The 16139-nt window shown below is 42.0% G+C and overlaps 1 pseudogene across 1 annotated transcript; it reads right to left on the bottom strand.

Moving 5' to 3' along the window:
- Positions 1 to 310: 310 nt before the first annotated feature.
- On the bottom strand, positions 311 to 15406 carry LOC311322391 (myosin-7-like; annotated as a pseudogene). The gene is made up of 33 exons: positions 15206 to 15406; positions 14826 to 14969; positions 14587 to 14743; positions 14468 to 14495; positions 14198 to 14303; positions 14023 to 14115; positions 11554 to 11617; positions 11364 to 11462; positions 11168 to 11271; positions 10939 to 11077; positions 10730 to 10848; positions 10367 to 10516; positions 10112 to 10282; positions 9616 to 9925; positions 9391 to 9455; positions 8888 to 9093; positions 8657 to 8780; positions 7355 to 7491; positions 7017 to 7272; positions 6661 to 6903; positions 6398 to 6574; positions 5861 to 6006; positions 5695 to 5785; positions 5220 to 5609; positions 4963 to 5089; positions 3175 to 3293; positions 2764 to 2960; positions 2476 to 2659; positions 1811 to 2369; positions 1490 to 1693; positions 1068 to 1364; positions 667 to 930; positions 311 to 361 (listed from the first exon to the last, which is right to left on the bottom strand). The product of its transcript is annotated as a myosin-7-like (transcript).
- Positions 15407 to 16139: the final 733 nt, after the last annotated feature.

Raw genomic sequence — 16139 nt, 5'->3', positions numbered from 1 at the left:
AGGGAGGCAGATGGATGGGGGAGGGAGATGGAGGTGAGGAACAGGTTGAGGTGGAGGGGAGACGGTATAAAGGTTGGGAAAGTCAAAGGTGTGAACGATGGGGGTAGGGGAGAGAGGTGGGAATACCAGGTGGGCCAGCCCATCTGTCTTGTCAGTCTGTCTTTCAGTCTTAAGGAAGTCCTACTATAAATGCTATATCTGCCATGTCTGTCCAATACAGGGAAAAGCAGCACACTAACGTGGACCTTTAAATACTCTTTTTTTTTTCAGTTTCAGGTACATGGAAAATAAAGGGAACACTAATATTGCTTCAAGATTTTAATAGAGATCCTTGAAAGCTTAATTCTTCATCATGTCCTTTCTGATTGAGAAGATGGATGAAAATTGAGTCGGTTAAAGTGATCTATATTCATACTAAAAGCAAACTAATTAAAAAATCAAATGATTGACATAGGGTACATTGGAAATCAATGGCCTGAGATTGATATTGTGAAATCTTTAAATGATAGATAGATAGATAGATAGATAGATAGATAGATAGATAGATAGATAGATAGATAGATAGATAGATACTTCCCTTGGGAAAATTCTACGTATCCAATAGCTCACAGCACATCAATTACTCAAATTGTATCTAAATGTAACCAATCTATAACACAAACTGACCTTTGCTCCAGTATCACGACTCTTGGCTCTCAGCTTGTTGACCTGAGACTCGGCAATGTCAGCCCTCTCTTCAGCCTCAAGATTGTATTCAATCTTTACTTTTCAATGTCAGAATATTGAAGAAATGTATGGACAGATTACAGAATATACGTAGATTATACCTGGTAGGTGAGCTCCTTGATGCGTCTCATATTTCCGGACTCCTTTCACTGCGTCACTGCCCTTCTTCTGCTCCATTTCTACCTCAGTCTCCAGCTCCCTCACCTAGAGATCAATGATGGCAAGCTGTTTAACAGCTGTTTAATTGTTTTTATTACATATAAATGGAACATTTTAATTCAATCATCTTTTTGGAGGGGAGGAATTGCATTTCTGTTGGTAGGTAAGCCTCAGATACTTACTTTCGACTCCAGCTTCTGAACTTGTTTCTTGCCACCTTTCATGGCGATTTGTTCAGCCTCATCCAGACGGTGCTGCAGGTCCTTGATGGTCTGCTCCATGTTCTTCTTCATGCGCTCCAGGTGAGAGCTGGTGTCCTGCTCCTTCTTCAGCTCCTCTGCCATCATGGTAGCATCAGTAATGGCCTTCTTGGCCTTCTCCTCAGCATTTCTACACTCTTGCACAGCCTCCTCCACTTCAGTTTGAAGCTGGGAAGTGTCACCCTCTAGCTTCTTCTTCTGGTTCAGAAGGCTGGTGTTCTATACATGATTATACAAAATTGTCTTTTTGATTATACATTCACTACATGACAATAATCCATTAGGCTATACTGTATAATTGACATGCCAACATACTCTATAAACGTGTTCTGCCAGTGTCTTACCTGAGAGTGCAGCAGCTGAACTCTCTCACTGACATCCAGCAGTTCCTGCTCAGCCAGTTTGCGGCCTCTCTCCGTCTGCTCCACCAGGGACCTCAGCTCATCAAGTTCAGCCTGAAGCAGATTGTTGCGTCTGTCCACAATGGCAATGTTCTCTTTCAGATCATCATTGCCACGGAGAGCATCATCCAGCTGTAGTTGGGAATCCTGTTGAGAAAAATATTCCAATATTTACTTCAACTTTCCTTGGTGTATAATTTCTATCCCTTTAGCTCTGTTAATAAGCATTGCGGCATTTTGAATGACAGTGTATGCAATTGTTACCTTCAGATGTGCATGAAGGCCCTTGAGCTGCTTCTGGGCCTCTGCTGCCTGCCTGTTGGCCTGGCTGAGCTGTATCTCCATCTCATTGAGGTCTCCCTCCATCTTCTTCTTCAGCCTGAGAGCCTCATTCCTGCTGCGAGTCTCAGACTCCAGGGAACTTTGCAGGGTATCCACCACTCTCTGCTGGTTCCTCTTGGCCATTTCCATCTCCTCCTCTTTCTCTACCAGTTTGCGTTCAATGTCAGCTTTGACTTGGTTGAACTCCAGCTGAGCTCTAAGGATCTTTCCTCTGTTGACAAGAACCCATGCAGTGTTAAGTAATGCCCACAATTCATCCATTGGCCAAGTAAAGAAGAATGATACAAGCCAAGCCAAATGTATAAATATTCTGACCTTGGAGGTTCTTGTTCTCCCTCTTCATGGTCTCCAGATGATCCAGGGACTCCTCGTAAGAGTTCTTCAGTTTGAAGAGCTCAGTGCTGAGGGTTCTGGCCTCTTTCTGGGCGCTCTCCAGCTCAGTCTGGGACTCCTCATACTTCTGCTTCCACTCAGCCAGGACCTGTACAGTACATGATACAAGCACCATTAACACTGAACAAATGTCATACTGTTTCTTAAGATGAGATATGACTTTAATAAGATATGAAGTCTTCTAAAAACTTTACTTTGTCAAAGTTTCTTTGCTTTTTGTCCAGAGCGGCAGCAGCTGCATTGGACCTCTCCACATCCACCATGAGATCCTCAATCTCATTCTGGAGTCTGTGTTTAGTCTTCTCCAGGGAGGAGCATTTAGCATTGACAGCTTCCACAGCTTCCTCTGCATCTTGCAGATGCTGAGCCAGCTTCTTCCTGTTTCACAATTATTATTTTTTGTGTTTTATTACCAGTCGACATAGTTGACATTGGATAACTCAAGTGTAGTGTATTCCCTATACTTAAACACACATCCTTACTTTGCTTCTTCGAGTTCCTCAGTTCTCTGAATGGCATCAGTTTCATACTTGGTTCTCCACTGAGCCACTTCAGAGTTAGCCTTGGACATGCTGCGCTGCAGCTCAGCCTTTGCCTCCTGCTCCTCCTCATACTGCTCCCTCAGCAGATCTGAGTCATGACGAGCAGACTGCACTGCATGGGCCAGAGTATTCTTTGCCTGAAATGAAATTAGGACACAGAATGTGATCTTGTTGGACCATTAGTATGACTAAATTGAAGAGGCTATAGTTGTATTATTATGAGTTGTTGTAGAGCACTTTCAGTTGCATTTATTTGAATAAAGGTGCTATATAAAGTATTATTATGATTATTATTAATATGATTATTGGTAGTAGTGGTAATAGTGGTAGTAGTAGTAGTAGTAGTATTACCTTGACTTCCTCCTCCAGTTGTCTTTTAAGGTCTTCAATCTGCTGAGTGTTAGTCTGTTTGCTCCTGGTCAGTTGAGAAACTAGGGAATCATTCTCCTCCAGTTGCCTTGAGAGCTCACCTGGTGTCATACAGATGATCAATTATCCGATTATGCTTTCTTTTTTAAGTGCAATTGAAATATAGCTTGCAAATATCTTGTTTTTTTTTTGTTACAATGCATGTTCATTTACACTGTACTATATCAATCAATCAATCAATCAAAGCTTTATTTATATTGCGCATTTCATACCCAGAGGCAACACAATGCGCTTTACAGAGAACAAGGGAGGTGGGCAGACATCCCACCCCTACATATTCCAGAGGGAAGCAAAAAACAGTAATCACCCGGGGGCCAGATAAGTGAGCTGTAAAAATTCTTCCCTGACCCCTCTCAACGAGGCGATCGAGCAAGCTCCTGGAGTATGTTTGTCTACCGGCTAAGAACATTTATAGAGCAATAAATAACATTAAATTACATTTTCAGAGTAAGAGAGGCTAATAACATCATAGGAGAGACATGGCAAACATTGGTGTAAGTCTGTGTGTGCATAAATGTGCCTGGGCCCAGATAGAGGCAGGGTCAGGGGTAGGATCGGGGTAGGAAAAGGATACGGACCCGGGTTAGGGTGAGGGGAAGGGGATCTGAGCCCAGGACTGGTGTCTGTCAGTGTGTGTGTGAGTGTGCCTGGGTCCAGGTAGAGGCAGGGGTCAGGGGTAGGGTGGAGGTAGGAAGAGGATACGGACCCGGGGTAGGGTGAGGGGGAGGGGGTACTGGACCCAGGCCTAAGGCCGAAAGTGGACTGTTGTATGTCTGTGTGTGCGTGTGTGTTAACTAATTTGCTACGACATCTGCAGCAGACACAGGGGTATCTATCGGACTCAGGGTGGTCTACTGGTGACAGTGGGGCATCCACTGGACCTGGTTAGAAGATAGGAGGGAGAGAGAGAGGCACTAGGGAGAGGGGAGGCAGAACAGGGTTAGTAGCACACGGAGCCATATATAGAGCACTACATTACGTCAAACTACATTTTCAGAGCAAGAAAGGGTAAGAGCATCATGGGAGAGGTGTGGCAAACACTAATGTGTGTCTGTGTGTGTGTGCGTGCCTGGGCCCCGATGGAGGCAGGGGTTGGGGTAGGGTGGGGGGTAGGAAGAGGATACGGACCCGGGTTAGGGTGAGGGGAAGGGGATCTGAGCCCAGGACTGGTGTATGTCAGTGTGTGTGTGAGTGTGCCTGGGTCCAGGTAGAGGCAGGGTTCAGGGGTAGGGTGGGGGTAGGAAGAGGATACGGACCCGGGTTAGGGTGAGGGGTAGGGGGTACTGGGCCCAGGCCTAAAGCTGGAAGTGGACTGTTGTATGTCTGTGTGTACGTGTGTGTGTGTTAACTAATTTGTTACGACATCTGCAGCAGACACAGGGGTATCTATCGGACTCAGGGTGGTCTACTGGTGACAGTGGGGCATCCACTGGACCTGGTTAGAAGATAGGAGGGAGAGAGAGAGGCACTAGGGAGAGGGGAGGCAGAACAGGGTTAGTAGCACACAGAGCCATATATAGAGCAGTACATTACAACAAACTACATTTTTAGAGCAAGAAAGGATAAGAGCATCATGGGAGAGGTGTGGCAAACCCTGATGTGTGTCTGTGTGTGTGTGCGTGCCTGGGCCCAGATAGAGGCAGGGGTTGGGGTAGGGTGGGGGGTAGGAAAAGGATACCGACCCGGGTTAGGGTGAGGGAGATATCGTACCATTTTCGGTTTGAAGCTTTGCTTTCATCATGGTAAAATCATTGATGGATCGCTGCCCTTCTTCAGCTTTTGTCCTGTATTCAGTCATCTGATCCTCAAGTGTTCTGCTCAATTTCTCCAGGTTAGTCTGTTAAAAAAGGGGGGTTGAAAACCAATGAAAAACAATAATTTAATCTTCTTTTTTTTTACACACAACAGAGAATGTACAGTGTTTTTGGACATTGTATTAGGTATTGTATCAATACCGCAGTACTCACTTTGGACTTGACAATCTGCTCCATATTGGAGACAACATCGTCCAGTTCCAGCCTGAGCTCACTCTTCTCCTTTTCCAGCTTCTGCTTCACTCTCTGGAGGTTGTCAATCTGCTCCCCTAGGTCAGCCACACTGTCTGCATTCTTCTTCCTCAGAGTGGCAGCTGTAGCCTCATGCTGCAGAGTGGCCTCTTCAAGGTCTCTGCGCACCTTCTGGAACTCTGCCTCCCTCTTCTTGTTCATTTCAATCTGGGCAGCAGTGGCTCCACCAGCTTCCTCCAGCCTCTCACTGATCTCCTCCAGCTCTCTGGCCAAGTCTGCCCTCTGCTTCTCCACCTTGGCTCGGGCTGCTCTCTCAGCCTCCAGCTCTTCCTCAAGCTCCTCAATGCGGGCCTAAAATACACGTGATTCTACTAAGAACAGAACCTAAGCAAGTGGAGCAATACAAGATGGTTTTTGACCAATGCTGATAACTGACCTGTAACTTCTTCAGTTTCTTCTGAAGTTGGGAACTCATGGCCTGCTCATCCTCAATCTTACTGTTAAGTTGGCTTATCGCAAAGTCTTTCCTAGGAAAAATACACTGTTATAGTGTTTTCTCTTAAGGTAATCATTGTCATTACACTGATTTTTGGGGTTGTTACTTTTTCAGCTTCTCCTCCATTTGCTGCTTGTCATTCTCCAGGTCCATTAGGCTCTCTTGGGTCAACTTCAAGTCTCCTTCTAGCTTCCTCTTAGCTCTCTCAAGGTCCATTCTCACCTTCTTCTCTTGCTCCAGAGACCCCTCAAGCTGATAAAATACATATGAACAATAATATTAGCCAAATACTTAAAGGAGTAGTAAACGGAAATGCATGTTTAGCCCTGTTTTAAGGTTACTTATGATCATATACAATGGTTCAGATCAAAAAGTTGACAAAACTAGCACTTTTGAGAAAGTCAAAAATATTTGAATGAATGATTTTTCAAGGTCCCCACCCACATCCATTGTATGACCTAAACGGTGGTAGAGCAATTATCAACTTTCTCAAGGGTGCTTGTTTTGTCAACGTTTTGATCAGAACCATTGTATATGATCATAGGTAACCTTAAAACAGGGCTAAACATGATTTTTCCCCTTACTACTCCTTTAATGATTCATAAATGGATCATAATCATAATGATTAGATATTTATACTCACATCATCAACCTGCTGCTCCAGCTTGACTTTGGCCTTGGTCAGCGTGTTGACTTTGTCCTCCTCACTCTGCAGGTCATCCAGTGTTTGCTGGTGAGCCTCCTGCAGAGCTTTCTTCTCCTTGGTCAGCTTAGCAATGATTTCATCCAGAGCTGCCATCTCCTCTGTCAGGTTTTTAACCTGAACAAACAAAGTAAGCGTGTTGTTGTCAATATTAATATTGTGAGTTCTATCAATACATGACTGTAATATAAGAAATGCTTTACCTTGTTCTCAGTGGCATGTTTCTCCTTCTCCACTTTAACCAGAGTGAGTTCCAGATCATCAATGTCCTTCTTGAGCTCTGAGCACTCATCCTCCAGCTTCCTCTTCTTGGCAGTCAACTCTGCATTCATCTCCTCCTCATCCTCCAGTCTTTCTGTCAGCTCTTTGGATTTGGCCTCAAGCTGAATCTTGCTCTTGATCAATCCCTCACATCTCTCCTCAGCATCACCAAGATTGTCTTGCTCCTGTCAGGGGATCAATGTATTGCATTATTGAAAATACAGGCCATATCGTAAAATACATACATAATTAGCTTAGAATGTAATGAGTGGGACTGTTTGCCCTGACCATAACTCACAGTTTGGACTTGGAGCTGAAGGTCATTCTTCTCTTGGAGAAGGGAGACCATCTTCTCTTCCAGCTCCTTCCTACGGGCTTCAGATTTAGCATAAGCCTCTTTGAGTTTCAGGAATTCTTCCTTCATGTTTGCCATCTCTTTCTCAGTCTCTGCCGACTTCAACAGAGGTTTGATCTTGAAGTACATCTTCATCCAGGGCCAATTCTTGACACCCATGAAGGCACGGACGTTCCACTGGATCACAAGTAAGGCATCCCTGTGAATGATAACATAATTTAACTTTGTTTTTCTTCTTACCCCAAACTTGAGTGAATTTAAATTATATAAACCTACAGTACCTGCGTTCAACAATTTTCTGGAATTCCAGTCTGGCTAGTAGACCACGGGACACAGACTGGATACCAGTGATGATGAGAGCAAGACGGTCGTCTCTCATCTCCTCAAGAACACCCAGCAGACCAGCCTTGAAGAACACCAGATGAAGATAAAGGCCATGTTTTACTGAAACAATGGCCCTCATTTAATTCAATGGAGGGCAGAACCGAGCGCAGATCCAATCGCAGAAATGATGGTACAACAGTGTCCACATGTGATCTATCAAACAATTGTATACTGCTAATCCCATCGTATGAATGATTGGGCGTTGATCAATGTGGTGGATGAAAACAATTGTCATTTAAATATCACACCCCTACATATTCTGGCCTCTCCACTGTAGTTTACGGCATGGAGACGCGAAATACGGACAGACTCTCTTCCAATAGCAACTTACTCTCCATGGAAAGATTGCAGAAAACCACCTCGCCATTTTACAATTTGATCTTAAGGGATGATTCACACATGTAAATTCACACAATCAGACAGTGTGCCAGCTGGGCAGCTTCCTTGTTTAGTTGTGTTGCCTATCCAAAAACCATTGCCCATTGCTGTCAGTTTGAATGTAAAAATCCTATTTCAGCCTGTAGGCCTATAGAAACTGGTTTGCATCAGGTTAATATCCTACCTCGCTCGATCACTGCTCTCACCTCGGCTGAATGGGGAGATAGGACGCGCATAGGTTTTCTACAGATCATGGCATTACCGATATGACTGTCAAAGATCTTATTTAAATAAGTGAATGAAGTCTACCCATTGCTTTTTATTTGTTCAGTTTGATTGCTAGAATTGTCACCAGTACATTGATTGATTGATGTAAGATGAACTCATTTTAAGACCAATAAGGCTGCATTGTCTAAGTTGGCTCAAAATGAACGCAAAATTACACCAATAACCTTTTTACCCCGTTAATTGCAAACAATTGAAAAATACGCATTTTTGTTAGGGATAGGCCTATATAACACATAGACGAGGCCTTTACAGAAGATAATATTTTGCCACAGGGTAGGTTACATGTTTTTAAGTGATTAATGTGTGGCTGTGCTTAGATGCCAGTCAGAATCAGTCTCATGACAATTCTCTAACTTGCGTACACGGGCTGAGACTTGGCGTGAAATTTGGTTGCAGTCTCCGCTCACGTCCAAATTGATAAATGCCGAATTTGGAGTGGAAGTGACCATATGCCCAGTTTTCTGTCATACGATCACTTAGTAAATGAAGGCCAATTTGAGTTATTGCCAACCTTTCATCGGCAGTATATTTACCTTAGTGTGTCCTAATCTATACTGCTCATGGTCAATGTCCAGGGAGCCTAGCAGTTTTTCTGCTGCCTTCTTGCTGTCAATTAATTGTCCCTCGGGGATAGCATTTGGGTTGAGGATGCGGTATCTTGAAATGAATAGTAAAATTATAAAATGATGATCTAAATACAGTTATGGAACACATAGAAAAGCAGTGTAGATCTTAAGTTATTTTCTTCTTTTTATTTTGCCTACCTTTGTTTAAAGTCACCATACTGGATCCTGTTGGGGAAGCCCTTCCTGCAGATTCTGATGCCTTCCAGCACACCGTTACAGCGTAGCTGGTGCATGACCAGAGGATTCTCCATGGCCCCAGGAGTCTTTGTCTCATTAGGGATGAGGCAACGCACAAAGTGGGGGTGAGTAGACCTCAAGTTGGTCATAAGTTTGTTCAAGTTCTCCTGTTGAAGTCACAAATTCAAAAAAAGCATTTTCACACTTTAGCCAACATCAGTATTGACTATCCAGTATTGTTAAAAATGAATTTGTCTTCCACTATTTTGACATTGCACGGCATACTTTACACATTCAAACTGGATCTCTTACTGTGGGAGTTTTGTTTGTATATTCTTGATCATGTCAAAAGTGAGGTTGTTTTGCTGACATGCATGTCAAAAACCGCTAGAGGCTTATGCTGCATGCATTATATTTTCTCCCCAATCTGATATTGGAATTATCACATACACACTTGTATTTACCCTGTGCAATGCAGACACTGTCTGGAAGGAAGAGCCTTTCTTATTTTTTCCTCCTGCCTCTGGGACTATGTGATAATAATAATAATAATAATAATAATAATAATAATAATAATAATAATAATAATAATAATAAATAATAATAATAGGTCCAATGTATTACTGATTATATTGTAATTTGTTATTGTAAATTGGTATGAGTTCAAATGTCAGATTATTCCTATGTACCTGAATCTGCACCAGCATAGCCAGCAAAGAGTGTGCCCAATAACTTCAGGTTTGACTTTTGGAAGAGTCCGACCACAGTCTCATTCAGAGGGTCCTTGTTCTTCACGAGCCAGTTACCAATGTTGTAGTCGACAATGCCAGCATAGTGAACCAGGGAGAAATGTGCCTCTGGTCTACCTTTTACTATCCTGGGCTTCTGGAAGTTGGCTGTTTTGCCAAGATGATTGTCATATAACTTAGCTTTAAATGTGGCATCACTGGCCTTGGGGAACATGCACTCCTCTTCAAGGATGGACATGATACCCATGGGCTGGTGGGAGAGATGAGAGAAAAGTATCCATCAAGGAACTATCTCATTCTTGCTTTTGTATAGTAACTGTAATCTAACTAAACCTTAGTTTAATCATTAACATTCTGTTATCCACAACTACATTACTTGGAAGGAAACATAGTAGTTAACCATTTTACAAAGAGCTGCAAATGTTAGGACAATAACCTTCTCAATGAGCTCAATGCAAGCGGCCAAGTCCATGCCAAAGTCAATGAACTCCCACACAATTCCTTCTTTCTTGTACTCCTCTTGCTCCAGCACAAACATGTGGTGGTTGAAGAATTGCTGCAGCTTCTCATTAGTGAAGTTGATGCACAGCTGCTCAAAGGTGTTGAACTAGAAGAGAAGTTCATTGTATTTTACCCTCATACAACGAAGCAGAATTATCTTTTTGATGTTTCTAAATCTACAAGTACTTACATCAAAGATCTCAAAGCCAGCAATGTCCAGTACACCAATGAAATGCTGGCGAGCATTTTTTGTGTCCAGAGATTGGTTGATTCTCACCACCATCCAGTTGAACATTTTCTCGTACACTGACTTTGACAGTGCACCAATAGAGTAGTAAACCTATAGAGACGGATAGAATAAATTACATAGTGATCAACAAAAAAGCTAAGATGAGGTACAATCTTTGGAGGATTTTCTATTCGGAATTGACAGTGCACCAATAAAGTAGTACAGAAGACGCATAAGGGAAAATAATCTTCAACATCAAAACTAAACCTAAAAATTTAACAGATTCAATTTAAGTATAGCTCAGAAAGATGCAAAGACGCTCACCTGCTGGACACTCTGACCTTTGGTGACCCACTCATTTCCAACTTTGACCCTTGGGTGGCAGAGACCCTTGATCAGGTCAGCAGAATTCAAGCCCATCAGATATGCAACTTTGTCAGTATCTGGAAAAGCAGGATTTATGAAGACAATGTCTCAGAACATAATAAAGATCGAATTTGGAGATTATTATAATTTAAAATCTCAAAACCCACCCTCAGTGCCATCAGCCTCTGCCTGCTCCTCTCTCTGCTTCGTCTTGAACTTCATGTTGCCGTAGTGCATAACGGCACCAACCATTTTGTAAATGCCATTCTTCTCCTCTTGGGTGAAGCCCAGCACATCAAATGCGTCCTATTACATAGATGAACATAATCATAATGTTGAATGAATTACTTCCTGTACAGTAAACTGACTTGTTTGTTGTGAAAATGTTTTACTTACATCCGTAGCCATGAGCTCATCAGAATCATCAATGGATGTTACAGATATCTCTCCTTGGGAGATGAAGGCGTAATCATAGGGGTTGCTGGTGATGAGCAGCATCTCTGTTAACGACAGGAAATGTGTTTTTCATGACTTGTACTTCATAAAGCAGAGTATTCAATACACACGCTCACTGTTCATCTTGTATACTAACCCAGTAGTTCTGGTTTCTTTTGGGACAGGATCTGGTAAAAGATGTGGTAGTCTCTCTCAGCCTTGAGCTGGAAAGTGACACGAGACTTCTCCAGAAGATCTGCTCAGGATGAGAAAAACATAATTCTCATCATGTTCTTACTTACAGATTTTTCATTCCATTAGTCATGCAGTATTTTCTCTTTACTCACAAGTCTCAATGTCAGCAGACGAAAGCTTCCCACTGACTCCAAAATGAATACGAATGAATTTACCCTATAAAGGAAGGCAAAAGCATCACATACTGTACAAATCTTAGTACCAAATATCATCATACATTTCAATAATTTCAATTCTTTATTTCGGACACAGGGGGATCCATATCACAATAAAAACAGTAAAATACAGCACACTAAAAAGATATGAAAAAAGAAGTAAAAAAAACAAAGCCCTCCACATAGCTCAATTTCTGACATGCAGGCTTGTTCGCCAATGGTTCCAGAGGCTGGAAGAGAATCCGACAGAACTGCATACCGGGTTAGTTATGACAGTAATGATGTCATGATCTGACTCAGATGCCCTACACATAAATCTATACATCAAATTACGAAGCACAGCAGAACAGGTAGGTACCCCGACACTCACAAACATATGGCTAGCACTGGAGTTTCTTGAAACTCTCAGCAGCAGCCTCATGCTGTCATTATAAGCCACAGTGAGCCTTCTGATGCTGCCTCGCTTATATCCACACCACAGGTGGGCAGTATACAACGTTGTACAGTACGCTTTAAAGAGTGAGATCTTTACATTAATCCAGCACATGCTGAACTTGCGACACAGCATGTTCCCTTGAGCATACAGCTTCCGACGCTGGTTAAAGATGTCCTTGTCATCAGACAAGTCATTGGAGATGATATGACCCAGATATGTGATGTCACTACATTCGCTGAGCACAGAGCCAGACAGATAGAAGTCAGGAAAGGTTGAGTGTCCGTCTTCTCTACTCCTGACGATCATGATCTTACTTTTCTTAGTGTTATATTTTATATCAAAATCTGCACCATACATCGAGCACATTCTCAGAAGCTGTTGTAGCCCAGCACTATATGGGCTGAAGATGACCAGATCATCCGCATACATAAGGTGATTGATTAGTGAGTCACCAACCCTACAACCTGTATCACATGCATTTAAAATCAACGACAAGTCATTCATATATAAATTAAAAAGAAAAGGAGACAGAATTCCACCTTGGCGAACACTATTGGTCACATGGAAGGGAGCAGATGTTACATTCCCCCATTTCACTCTCATTGTCTGATGAGCATACCAATAAGCCAGGATTCTGATTAAATAATAACTAGGGACCCCACTTTTACTAAATTTTAGAAACAGTTTCTCATGATTAATGCGATCAAAAGCTTTTGAAGCATCAATGAAACACATGAACATTGTAAAGTTTTGCCTGTGATATTTATCTAGAATTTCCTTGAGTGCAAAAATGCACATATCCATGCCGTGCTTTCGTTTAAACCCAAACTGGTTGTCAGTAGACAGGATGTACCTCTCAAGTCTACTCAGTAGAACTGGCTCAAACACTTTGGACATGACACTGGCCAGAGCTATTGGCCTGTAATTATCTGAGCTGTTAAGCTTCCCCACTTTATCTCTGATAACTGGCACTAGTACAACAGAGAGCATAGAGTCAGGTAGCACACCATGGACAAGAAAACCTGTGAAGCAGATCGCCACCAGAGGGCACAGTTTCTTCCTGGCAAATGTAATGTGTTCAGCTGTTATAGTATCCAGCCCACAGGCCTTACCATCTCCAAGCTTCCCTATAGGCTCTGTGCACCAGCTCCACTACTTCCTGAAAGGAAGTGGGCATCTTTATTTCCTGTCCTATACTATTGGATTAAGTGATTTATCAGGTGTGCGCTGGGTGTGCCGCACACCTGATCAATCACTTTATCCAATAGTATAGGACAGGAAATAAAGATGCCCACTTCCTTTCAGGAAGTAGTGGAGCTGGTGCACAGAGCCTATTGCTTCATGGACTTCAGCAGGAGTGACAATGACCTCATCGTTAGACTCCACATTTCCCACTACACACAGCTTACTTTTTATACAGTTAAATAGCTCATAATACTGTTTCTGCCATAACTGTGAGATTTGCTCAGGATCACTCGCACATCGATATTTGATGGGAGAGGTGTTTTGCAATTATTGATCGTTTTTATCTCTTTTCAGAAATCATGAACATTATTCTTTTGTAGCTTCCTCGCCAGTGAATCTGCCCTCATAGTATTTTCATTTCTTTTAATATAACGAAGTGCATTTTTAAATTCAGCATTAGTATGTTTTTTATTTTCAAACAGAGGGCCATGCCTACATTTGCCTGACTCTGCCCACTTTTTAAAGGCATATCGAGCCTCTGTGTGGAGCTCCTCTACATGTCCGTTCCAACCTAGCTTAGCATTGTACACATTTCTCCTATGTTTGTACAGAGGCCTGCTCGAGGTACAAAGAGACTCCACAATAGGGAGTGCAGGGAACATCTATCTAATTGTGTTATCTAGACAGTAAATACCCTGAAGCCCTCGGCACTGGGCATTCTACAATAAGATATGCAAAACATTGTTATTGTTTTTCTTTTATAGAATATGACAGAGAAAACTTACAAATCTGGATGAGTTATCATTTCTGATGGTCTTGGCATTACCAAAAGCCTCCAGAGCAGGGTTGCACTGGATGATTTGATCCTCCAAGGTGCCCTAGAATCCAAAACATTCATATTAACCTTTTAATTTATAGTGAGATGCTCGATCAAATACAAGGAAACATGGTTTTTATTACCTTTTTTTCAGCAGCAGCATCCTTCTTCCCACTCACAGCTGCAATACTAGCAAAGTACTGGATGACTCTCTTGGTGTTCACAGTCTTCCCTGCACCAGATTCTCCACTGGGGATGAGAAGGTGGTTTTTGATAGCAATTAATATCTGCACCACATTTTATCATTCATCTAGCCATAGTGTCATTGCAGGTAGGAGAATGAAGATCAATTAGATCAAAATGCTCAGCTAGTGCTGATGCTAGTGCTGATGAATTACCATTGTTTTACTTACGTGTTCAAGACAGACTGATTTTCCCTGTCTGTTACAAGAAAAACAAATGACAAATTATGTTGTTTTTTTCTTGAGTTACAGTGTGTTATGAAACTTTGGAAGAGTAAGTTTAGTTTTACATGTCAACATGTACTGGTAGGCATTGTCAGAGATGGAGAAGATGTGGGGAGGAGCTTCACTCCTCTTCTTGCCTCTGTAAGCATTGACAACTGACTGATCGTACACTGGCAGCCACTTGTAGGGGTTGACAGTCACACAGAACAGCCCTGAGTAGGTCTGTGGAGGAGCAAGTGAAGTTTCAGTCATTTTTAATATTTGTTTGATTCAGTGGGAATGTAAACAAATGGTCATTACTCACGTAGATCATCCAGGCTGCATAACGCTCTTTGAGGTTAAACAGCACAGCAGGCTCGTGCAGGAAGGTGAACATCGCCATGTCCTCAATTTTATCAAACTTTGGCGGGTTCTGGGGGTGGACGTCAACCTCCTTATGGGTTGTTGTCTGAAAACATTTGAATCGTTTTCAAAGATTACGATTATGTATGCTCCATACATTACTTTGTCCATAATTCCTCCTTGACAGTTAGTCTAAATTTGCATTTCCAGATTTTTGTATCAATCACAAGAGAAACAAAACCTGATAATAAGCTAAATAATCAACCATAAATTTCAATTGTCCAATTGTTGCAATGTATTGTCATGTTCATTCACTAGTTTATATTAAGTAAGCCTACATACCTTTCCAAACTCAGTGTTAACAGTGACTTTGTCCCCATCTCTGCTGGTAATTTGCGCCTTGACGTACTCAACCTCTGGGTCAGGCACAAAGCACTCCTTCTTCATGTCAAAAGGACGAGTCTGAGCTTCCAGGCGCTCCTTGTCTGACTTGCGCAGATAGGAGGCCGCGCCCCCAAACTCTGCCATCAAGGCGTCCCCCATCCTGAAATCTGCACCAAGAAAGAACAGAAAGATATCCTTTGTAAAAATAAAGCTTTGATTGATTGATTGATTGTAGGTTTTCACTGTCTCCCAGTAAAACAACCCTTATGTCATCATGATGTACTGTATTGTAACTTTAGGGAATGAAAGATGCCCATCAATACAGAAGATATCATCTTCCAACAAGTCTGAAAGAGCTGTCCACTTAATGCCATTTTTGTTGTGCATTGTAAGAAGTATTTTAGTGAGTACAAGGATCAGAATTAAGCCTAAATGTAAGTTTATTTCAACTAAATACACACATTTCTTTATCATAGAACACTACGATCAACCTACAGTAGTTCAACCTTTTATCCCACAACATTTTGCCAGAGATACTGTAAGGGAGCTAAAAGTGCCAAGAGCTTAGATTATTGCCTAACTTTGAGAATAACTGATCAGAAAAAATCGATCACTAGCCAGCTTAGATTTAGCCATTCAACAGCCATAACATTATGTTCACTTACCTTCCTACAGATACAGTAGTGCATAGCGATATATAGCCTTATTTGAAAGGTAAGTGAACATAATGTGATGGCTGCTGAATATTGCTTGTAAGAGTTTTAAACAGACACATTTACTTTTTTTTAACATGTTGGCCGTGTCTGTCTCTTGTGTAGAATCAACATTGATTAATGTAATTGTACTGGAATATTGTACAATAACCTTATTCTAGGTAATCATTCTTACCTGA

The sequence above is a fragment of the Borostomias antarcticus genome (assembly GCF_949987555.1).
Source record: "Borostomias antarcticus genome assembly, chromosome: 2".
Lineage (NCBI taxonomy): Eukaryota > Metazoa > Chordata > Actinopteri > Stomiiformes > Stomiidae > Borostomias > Borostomias antarcticus.
This window is presented reverse-complemented; position numbering and strand designations above follow the sequence as displayed.